The sequence below is a fragment of the Lathyrus oleraceus genome, chromosome 3 (assembly GCF_024323335.1).
Source record: "Lathyrus oleraceus cultivar Zhongwan6 chromosome 3, CAAS_Psat_ZW6_1.0, whole genome shotgun sequence".
Lineage (NCBI taxonomy): Eukaryota > Viridiplantae > Streptophyta > Magnoliopsida > Fabales > Fabaceae > Lathyrus > Lathyrus oleraceus.
In genome coordinates this window covers 57539388-57549712 of record NC_066581.1, presented here as the reverse complement: position 1 = coordinate 57549712, position 10325 = coordinate 57539388, and the positions used below count along the sequence as shown (strand labels likewise).

The following is a 10325-nucleotide window of genomic DNA, read 5'->3' as shown; positions in this document are numbered from 1 at the left end:
GGTAAGAACGAAATTTATCTAGCGCAAATACCACTGCTAGGAGTTCTTTCTCGGTTGTGGCATAATTCATCTGCGCTTCATCCAGGGTTCTGCTAGCGTAGTATATAACGTGAAGCTTTTTATCCTTTCTTTGTCCTAAAACAGCACCTACAGCATAGTCACTGGCATCGCACATTATTTCGAATGGTTCATTCCAGTCTGGTGTCTGCATAATGGGTGCGGAGATCAATGCTTGTTTAAGAGTTTGAAATGCTTTTAAACAGTTATCGTCGAATATGAATTCAGCATCTTTCATCAACAGTCCGGTTAAGGGTTTAGTTATCTTAGAGAAGTCTTTGATGAATCGTCGGTAAAAACCGGCGTGTCCTAAAAAACTTCGTACTTCTCTCACAGTTCTTGGGGGTTGAAGATTTTCGATTACCTCTATTTTGGCTTTGTCTACTTCGATTCCTCTGTTCGAGATGATGTGTCCTAAAACAATTCCTTCTTGTACCATAAAGTGGCACTTTTCCCAATTAAGTACTAAGTTTACTTTTACACATCGCTCCAGAACTCTTTCCAGGTTTTCAAGGCATTCTTCGAAACTTTGTCCGTATACAGAAAAGTCATCCATAAATACTTCCATGATGTCTTCGAGAAAGTCGGCGAATATTGCCATCATGCATCTTTGAAAAGTTGCAGGGGCATTACACATACCAAACGGCATTCGTCTATACGCGAAGGTACCAAAAGGGCATGTGAATGTTGTCTTTTCTTGGTCATCAGGGTGAATTGGTATTTGAAAGAAGCCTGAATAACCGTCTAAATAACAGAAATGTGAATGTTTAGCTAATCGTTCTAACATTTGGTCAATGAATGGTAAAGGGAAATGATCTTTTCGGGTTGCTTTGTTTAGTTTCCTATAATCAATGCACATTCTCCATCCCGATTCGATTCGTTTAGTTATAGTTTCTCCTTTTTCGTTTTCAATAACGGTTATGCCTCCTTTCTTTGGTACAACGTGTACAGGACTAACCCATTTGCTATCAGATATAGGATATATAATACCTGCTTCTAATAACTTGGTTATTTCTTTCTTTACTACCTCACTTAGGATCGGATTTAGTCTTCTCTGGTGTTCCCTAGAGGTTTTACAGTCTTCTTCTAACATGATGCGGTGCATACAAATAGAAGGGCTTATTCCTTTAAGATCGGTGATGTGGTATCCTAGTGCGGTTGGATATTTTCTTAAGATATGTAGGAGTTTTTCTATTTCGAGTCTTCCTAGATCTGCATTAACTATCACAGGTCGTTCAAGTTCTAAGTCTAGGAATTCATATCTCAGATTTTTGGGAAGTGTTTTCAAATCAGGGGTTGGTTTGTTAAGACACTGCGTAGGATCCGGTGTTATTGCTAGGCATTGTTTAGATTTGTCCTCTAAAAGATAGTCTGATGATTTGTCTTCTCCTGACTCTGCTTCTTTTATGCATTCATCGATGATATCCATGAAGTAACATGTATCTTCTATTGCAGGTGCTTTCAAGAATTGGGAAAGAATGAATTCAATTTTCTCTTCGCCTACTTCGAAGGTGAGTCGTCCTCGTTTTACGTCTATGATTGCACCGGCAGTTGCTAAGAATGGTCTTCCTAGTATAATAGGTGTCGTATCATCTTCTCTAATGTCCATAATTGTGAAGTCAGTGGGAATGTAAAACTGACCTATGCGTACGGGAACGTTTTCAAGGATTCCTACAGGATATTTGATGGAACGATCTGCTAATTGCACAGACATTTTGGTCGGTCTTAATTCTCCCATTTCCAGTTTCTTACATATGGATAAAGGCATAACGCTAATTCCGGCTCCTAAATCGCATAAGGCTTTGTCGATGACAAATTTTCCTATGTGACAGGGTATAGAGAAACTACCCGGATCCTTGAGTTTAGGGGGCATGTTTTGGATTATAGCGCTACATTCGGCAGGGAGTGTAACGGTTTCGCTATCCTCAAGTTTCCTTTTATTAGAAAGAATTTCTTTTAAGAATTTAGCATATGAAGGCATCTGCGTAATAGCTTCGGTAAACGGAATTGTAACGTTTAATTGTTTAAGGAGATCAACAAATTTTCTAAATTGGCCTACATCTTTGGTTTTAACAAGCCTTTGAGGGTAAGGTATAGGTGGTTTGTAAGGTGGTGGAGGTACATAAGGTTCCTTCTTTTCTAGGGTTTCCTTATTACTCTCTTCCTTTTCCTTAGGTTCACTTTCCTCAGTAGATTTCTTAGGGTTTTGGTTTTCTATCCTTGGGTCAGACGGTCCTTCCACTTCCGTTCCACTTCTTAATATAATTGCATGAGCTTGGCTTCTCGGATTGGGTTGGGGCTGTCCAGGGAATGTACCAGTTGGTGCAGCAGTAGGTGCTTGTTGTTGAGCTACTTGAGATATTTGCGTTTCCAGCATTTTGTTATGGGTAGCCAGGGCATCTACTTTGCTTGCTAGTTGTTTAAGTTGTTCGCCAGTGTGTATGTTCTGGTTTAAGAAATCTTTATTGGTTTGTTGTTGGGAAGCTATAAAGTTTTCCATCATGATTTCCAAGTTGGATTTTCTAGGGGTATTATTGTTAGGATTCGGTTTCTGATATCCCGGAGGTATAGATGGGGCTTGATTTGGAGACTGTCCAGGTGCGTATAAAGCATTATTACTCTTATATGAGAAGTTTGGATGGTTCTTCCAATTTGGGTTATAGGTATTCGAATAGGGGCTTCCTTGAGCATAGTTTACTTGCTCTGTTTGGATTCCAATCAAGAGTTGACATTCCGCAGGAGTGTGGCCTTGGATTCCACAGACCTCGCAATTCTGAGTTACAGCAACCACGGCGGCTGGAGGTGATACGTTTAAACTTTCAATTTTCTGGACCAAAGCATCCACTTTTGCATTGACGTGATCAAGGTTACTTATCTCGTACATGCCAGTTTTCGGTTGAGGTTTTTCCACCGTTGTTCGTTCGGTTCCCCACTGATAGTGGTTTTGGGCCATGCTCTCGATAAGCTGGTAAGCATCAGTGTAAGGTTTGTTCATTAGTGCACCACCTGCAGCGGCGTCTATTGTTAACCTTGTATTGTATAAGAGACCATTATAAAATGTGTGAATTACTAACCAGTCTTCCAAACCATGGTGTGGGTAAAGTCTCATCATGTCTTTGTATCTTTCCCATGCTTCGAAAAGAGACTCGTTGTCTTTCTGTTTAAATCCGTTTATCTGGGCTCTTAACATAGCTGTTTTGCTTGGTGGAAAATATCGGGCAAGAAAAACTTTCTTCAACTCGTTCCATGTGGTGACTGAGTTGGAAGGAAGAGATTGAAGCCATCTTCTAGCGCTATCTCTTAATGAGAAAGGAAAAAGACGAAGTCGAATTGCCTCTGAAGTGACACCATTAGCTTTAACAGTATCAGCGTATTGGAGAAATACGGATAAATGAAGGTTTGGATCTTCGGTAAGATTTCCAGAGAATTGGTTCTGTTGCACAGCCTGCAACAACGAAGGTTTAAGTTCAAAGTTGTTTGCTTCGATTGCGGGCGGAGCAATACTTGAATGCGGTTCATCTTGCGATGGAGCGGCGTAATCTCTAAGAGCACGAGCTGGTTCTGCCATCTCGGTTAAAGAAGGAAAATCTTTGAGATCAGGAAGGTCTATAGGAGGGAGATTGTTTTCAGCACGATATTCCCGAATTCGTCGTAAGACTCGGAGATATAGTTCGATATCGTTGATTCGTAAATAGAGCGGTTCGCCTTGAGAGCGAGTGCGTGGCATACAAATCAACGAAAGAAAGAAAATAGAAGGAAAAGAAACCTTAGTCTCTACAGCGTAACGGAAGAGTTACGATATCGATTGAATAAAAAGTCCCCGGCAACGGCGCCAAAAACTTGATCGCTCGACTGGGTAGTCGAGAATGGGATACAAACTGCAAGTGCACAGTTCTATCGCGTAGTTTTAAAAGATATCGATCCCACAGGGACTTATGAATCGATATACCGTTATCTAAGGTTACTACGTAAATCTAAGGTGAAAATGTTTGATTGTTTGGGAAAAAACTAAGAGCTAAACTAATATCTAGATTAAATATTAATAAAACGGATATTGGTATGTAGTTCGTCAAAACTAGGGAATCAAGTCTTTGTCGGCTACTTGGTTTTAAAATGAATCGTTTCGGTTAACTTTATTGGTTAAAGGTTCTATCTCAAACTCTCGCTCTGTTGAATAAACCATGATTTTATATTAATGTTGCTGTCACTTATAATTAAGTCAAAAACCATATTTTGAAAGCAATAAAGTTGCAGAAACTCTTTTTAAGAAAATACTGATCGTTTTAAACACCCTTATCTCAAACTCTCGCTCTGTTGACTTAGGTTATATAAGTAAATCCAAATGCTTAACTCTCGTCCTCACATTCAATCTTTAAAAATACTTTTTGGAAAAGGTCAGAATTTAATTAACTCTAAAACTTGCTCTCGCCCTGATCTAGAATTAATGCCTAACTTACACTGTCCAGTTAAAATCTCAAACTCTCGCTCTATTGATTTTAACTTCTTTATGTCTTTTACTTTTGTAAAAAATCTTGTTATTAAACCTGTAAGTTGAGACCGTAAAAAGATTGATTTTGATTTTAAGTTTAGGTAGACCGACTCAGTCTTGATCCCTTATTCTGCTTACTTTACATACCGATACATAGGCAAATTAGCCAGACATGCTAAATAAATAAGAATTTATATCATGCATAAACAGACTCATTCCAGGCAGATAATATAGATAAATAATAAAACAAAATATTAAATAATGATTAAAGAACCTGAATGCGTAATACAATAGTCTTGAACACTCCACCACAAGCCGGTAGGATTTGTTCTTGGATTCTTCAATTAAACAGTAAATTAAATCAAGGAAATAAAACTGGAATACAACGTAAGGTTAAATCCAGTATAAAGTTGCACAATAGTTTCCGGTGTAGAAACTATTATGCGGAAAATATCTAGAAGTTAAAACGGGAAAGGTAAATTTGCAAGGGAAAAAGAATGTAAAGCTTGCAAAAGAAATAAATAAAATAAACAATGTTAAGTGCTGGAAAGGAAAAAATAAGCAAAAGGTGTGACAAGAAAATTTGGCAGAGCTTCGGCAATATGAGCGTGGAAAAACCGAGACTTTGAAACTTCCCAATTAGCTGCTATTTATACAGCTGCTGGTGTAACTGCTTTTCAAGGGTTTCCGTGTGCGTGGTCTCGTTCCGAGGGTTAAGCGTGCGTGGAAATAGCTTTCAACGTGGTCAGTTGAGTTCCTTGCGCCAAAAATATAGAGGACTGGTGTGACGTTCGTCACACCATGTGTGACGCTCGTCACAGGAGTGCTTTTAGTGTGACGCTCGTCACAACCCTTGTGACGCCCGTCACAGTCATAACGTGCACTTTCTTTGGGCTGGGCTTGGTCTTTGTTATTTGTTTCCTTTTTATTCCTTTTTACACCTCCTTTTCTTCCATTTTCACTTGTTCTTCAAAATAGACTACCTGCGACAATTAGGAAGAAAATACCACGTAATATCCCATAAAATGCAGTAAACCGAAAGTAAATGATAATATAATCTAATTGAATTAAGTCTTAAAATGTGATATAATTTCGTGTTATCATCATCCATGAAGACTTCCATTGTTTTCTCGATAAGGTCGGCAAAAATGGCTTGCACACATCTTTGGAAAGTCGCTGGTGCATTGCACAACCCAAAGGGCATTTTTCGGTATACGAAAACTCCAAACTGACATGTGAAAGCCGTCTTTTCATGATCGGCCGGGTCAACCGCAATTTGGATATACCCGGAATAGCCATCCAAGAAACAATAGTATTATTGCCCCGAGAGTCTTTCGAGCATTTGATCCATGAACGGGAGTGGGAAATGATCTTTTCGAGTTGCGGTATTCAACCGCCTATAATCAATACACATTCGCCACCCCGTTGCAACTTTAGTAGGGATCAACTCATCCTTGTCATTTCGGATTACGGTAATTCCACCTTTCTTCGGAATCACATGCACAGGACTAACCCATGGACTATCCGAAATCAGGTAAATCATTCCCGCATCCAACAACTTGACAACTTCCTTTCTAACAACCTCCTTCATAGTAGGATTTAAGCGGCGTTGTGGTTGAGCTACCGGCTTAAAATACTCTTCCATTAAGATCTTGTGCATGCAATAGGAAGGACTAATTCCTTTTAGATCGGAATGAGTCCAACCCATGGCTTCTTGATTTTTTTTAGCACATTGATCAAACAGGCTTCTTCATCATTTGACAAGAGGTTGCTTATGATGACCGGCTTTGCTTCGGTCTCATCTAGGAATACATACTTCAAAGTAGAAGTTAACATTTTCAATTCAATAGGCGCTTTTTCGTCATTAACCTCCTTCTTTAAGTCTTCCTCCTCAACTTCCCACGGTTGTAGTTCGTTTAAACCATCAAGTTCCCTTAAGCATTCATCAAGAGCTTGCTCTTCTTCAACTGTGAAAACTTCAAATGAGTCATTAAGAGCTAACTCCATAGGAGATATCTCATGAATATGCTTAGAAACCTCCAAAATTGCCTCTTCGATCACATCGATACGAAAGCTATCACTTCTATCTTTTGAATGCTTCATTGCTTTGAATAGATCGAAAGTAACTTCTTCATTTTGGACTCTCACCTTCATCAAACCGTCATCAACGTCTATCATCATGCGCGCGGTTTTCATGAACGGTCGGCCCAGAATGAGCGGAGCATCATCATCCTCTTCCATATCAATAACAATAAAATCGACCGGGAAAAAGAATTTGTCGACTTTAACCAAAACATCTTGGGCTACGCCATGAGGATGGGTAGTCGACTTATCAGCCAATTGCAACGTCATCCGGATGGACTTAATTTCAATGTTGCCAAGCCTCTTTACAATAGACAATGGTATAAGATTAATGCTTGACCCCAAATCAATTAGTCCTTTTCCGACATAGATATCACCAATTTTAACCGGCAAAGTAACTCGTCCCGGATCAACCTCTTTTTTCGGAAGCGTCCTTTGAATAATTGCACTACAACTCGCATCTAGGACAATGGTCTCCGGTTCCGTATACCTCCGCTTTTTTGTAAGTATGTCCTTCATGAATTTGGCATACTTGGGCATTTGCTCCAATGCTTCGGCAAACAGAATGTTGATTTGCAGTTGTTTAAAAATATCCATGAACCGGGCGTAATACCGTTCATTCTCCCTTTTAGATGGAGCATGTGGATAAGGAAGGTTTTGGATTGGAGTAGCGCTCACTACCTCCTTTCCTTTAGCAACTCTAGAACTTCTTGCTCTTTTCTTTTTCACTTCCTCCACCATTACTTCGTCACTCGTATTTTTCTCAATTTCCACACTTTCTTTCTTTTCAACTTCACCATTCTTTTCGTTCTTTTCCTCTTCCTCCTCACTCCACTCCCCCACTTCACCATCAATATTTTCCTCCAATATTTCCTCCTCATTTTTTTTCTTTTCCTCTCTTTGTTCACTCTCATCTCTTTTTTTATTCTCACTAATCAACTCCCTCCCACTTCTCGTCGTGATCGCTTTACAATGCTCCTTAGGATTTGTTTGCGTGTTCGCCGAAAAAGAAGGACCGGTTGTTGTTCCGCGAGTTGCTTAGCAAGTTGTCCAACTTGAGTCTCTAGATTTTTAATTGTCGCATCGTTGCTCTTTTGATTAGCCATTGACATTTGCATAAATTGTGTCAATGTCTCTTCTAATTTTGAAGTTACGACCGGCGGTTGTTGAGGTTGATAAGGATTTTGGGGAGGGTTTTGACGGCTAGAAGAACCACCCCCATAACCTTGGTTACGGTAATAGTTCCTCCTAGGTTGGAACCCTTGATTCCCTTGGAAGTTTTGTTGTTGATTTTGAGGATGTGGTTGATAAGGTTGTTGTTGTTGTTGTTGTCTCGGTTGGTAGTCTCGTTGGTTCGCCATGTAGTTTACTTCTTCGAACCCGGGAGGTGGACAAAATCCGGTGTCATGTTCACCTTTGCAAAGCTCACAACAAGCTATTTGTTTAGCTTTTGAAGGTTCTCTCAACTCTTTTATTTGCTGCGTTAAGAGTTCCACTTGTTGTGAAATGAGTTTGTTTTGGGCAAGGATGGCATCGTTCATCCCAAGTTCAAGCACTCCCGGCTTCTTCAAAGAGTTGCCTCTACTTTGGCTTTGGAGATCATTTAGAGCCATTTGATTTATGATATATGTAGCTTCTTCGGCGTTTTTAGACAATAAAGAACCACCCGAGGTAGCATCCAACAAAGTCTTGCAGTTTGGTTGAAGTCCATTTTTGAAAATATGGATTTGAGTCAATTCATCAAAACCATGCCCTTTACACTTCCGAAGCATGGATTTGAATCTTTCCCACGCCTCATTTAATGATTCGTTGGTTCCTTGTGAAAACACTGAGATGGCCGTCTTGGATTCCATGAACCGGTTGTGGGAGAAAAATCTTTCGATGAACTTCTCTTCCAACAAGTTCCAATCTGTCATGACGGCAGGTGTTTGATCTAAGTACCAATCTTTTGCTTTGCCGAGCAAAGCGTGGGGAAATAATCTTCTGAACAACGGTAGCTCTTGAGCTTGATCAACTCCGGCCGCCAATGCTATCTCATAAAATTTGGTGAGAAAAGCAAAGGGATCTTCATGGTCCATTCCGATGAATGGACTTCCATATAGTAAATTAAGAGTTCCCGTTTTCATCTCGGCTTGCCTTCTCGTGTGGTTGGCAAACTGAGCAGTATTCCTTGGACTGTTTACACATGGAGTGGAAATGGGCAGTGGTGGTGGTTCCATGATAGGTATGAACGGTGGTGGATGTGTGGTAGAAGAACTTTCTCCTTGTTCTTGTCGTTGTCTAGCTTGTTGCCTCCTTCGTCTCGTTTTTCTATTCAGCCTCCTTGCGGTTCTTTCGATCTCAGGATCAAAAAGAAGTTCGTCCACAGGAATCTGCCCTCGCATAAAACGAAAGCTGCACACTAAACCAAACAAATTACAAGCACAAGTCAAAAATTCGAAAGCTAAAAATTAAGCAACTATTGCGATGCTCGCAATATCAATTCACAATCCCCGACAACGACGCCATTTTGTTGAATGTATTTTTAGTGTCGGGTTTTTGTTATCGTCTCCACAGGGATTGTGAGATATTGCCGCCTTTCGACAGTTGTTTCAATTCTTAACTCGTAGTAACAAGGGGGTTTTTGGGTTTAGTCACGGTATCTTGCATAAAAGTGTACTAAAATGCGGTAAAAGATTTGGTTTTAATATTTGAGAAATATTGCCAAAGTTAGGGTTCGACGATCACCTTGCATGTATATGTTCGATCAACAAAACTTATAAACTCCTTTAGATGATAAACTATTTCACAAAGTCCTCCCAATGTGTTTATCTCTAACACACATTGTGAGTTTCCCATTTTGATCCATTGTTTATCTCTAACACAATCTATCAAAATGACAACTTTTTGGTTCAACCTTATGGTGAACAAAATCATTCATTACTATCTCTAGCTAACAAACAAGATTGGATGAAAACCTAGGTAAATAGTTGGTAAACATCTCTCGATCATAAACCAACACAAAGAGTTTTCAATAAAACAAAGTTTTCACCATATATTCACCATTAAAGAGTTTACAAATGAAGATCATCCCATTTACACACAAAGCTAATGATCATCTACATCTAACCTTGACAAAATGAAGAACTTAGCTACTCATTTTCATGGTAGCTTGGTCAACAAGTTTCGGAAGAAGGTTGATCAACATCCGAGTCGAATAATCGAGATTGGATGAGAATCCACCTTCTTTTTGTGAAAGATTGTTAAGAGATGAAGAGAAATGATTTCTAGGTCACAAAAGATCTCTAGAGCAATGCTGGAAAAATATCTAAAAAGTACAAAAGTATGGAGGTGTAAAAGTATGGCTCCAAAAAGTAGCCCTTGCTACTTATAGTGCTGCTACTGAGCTATCATGCTCGCTAGGCGAGCAGAATGGCTCGCCTAGCGAGCCCCAAAATGAGGCACCTGCGTCCAAAGAAATAACCTTTGCCAGATTGGCATGTTCGCTAGGCGAACAAAACCTTCGCTAGGCGAAGCCCACGCTTCACCCTTCGCTCCAGCGAGCTTAGGAGGTTTTGCTACTGGAATTGCTCGTTGGGAGCTCGCTAATGTCTCGCCTAGCGAGTGAGTGCTGGCTGTGCTTTTGACCAAGTCTGGACGTGTTCGCTACACCCTTCGCTGGCTGCTCGCCTAGCGAGTGTGTTGATGTTTGCTACTG

The 10325-nt window shown here is 40.0% G+C and overlaps 1 pseudogene; it reads left to right on the top strand.

Annotated features, from left to right (window-relative positions):
- Positions 1–3140: 3140 nt before the first annotated feature.
- Positions 3141–3240, top strand: LOC127134065 (uncharacterized; annotated as a pseudogene).
- Positions 3241–10325: the final 7085 nt, after the last annotated feature.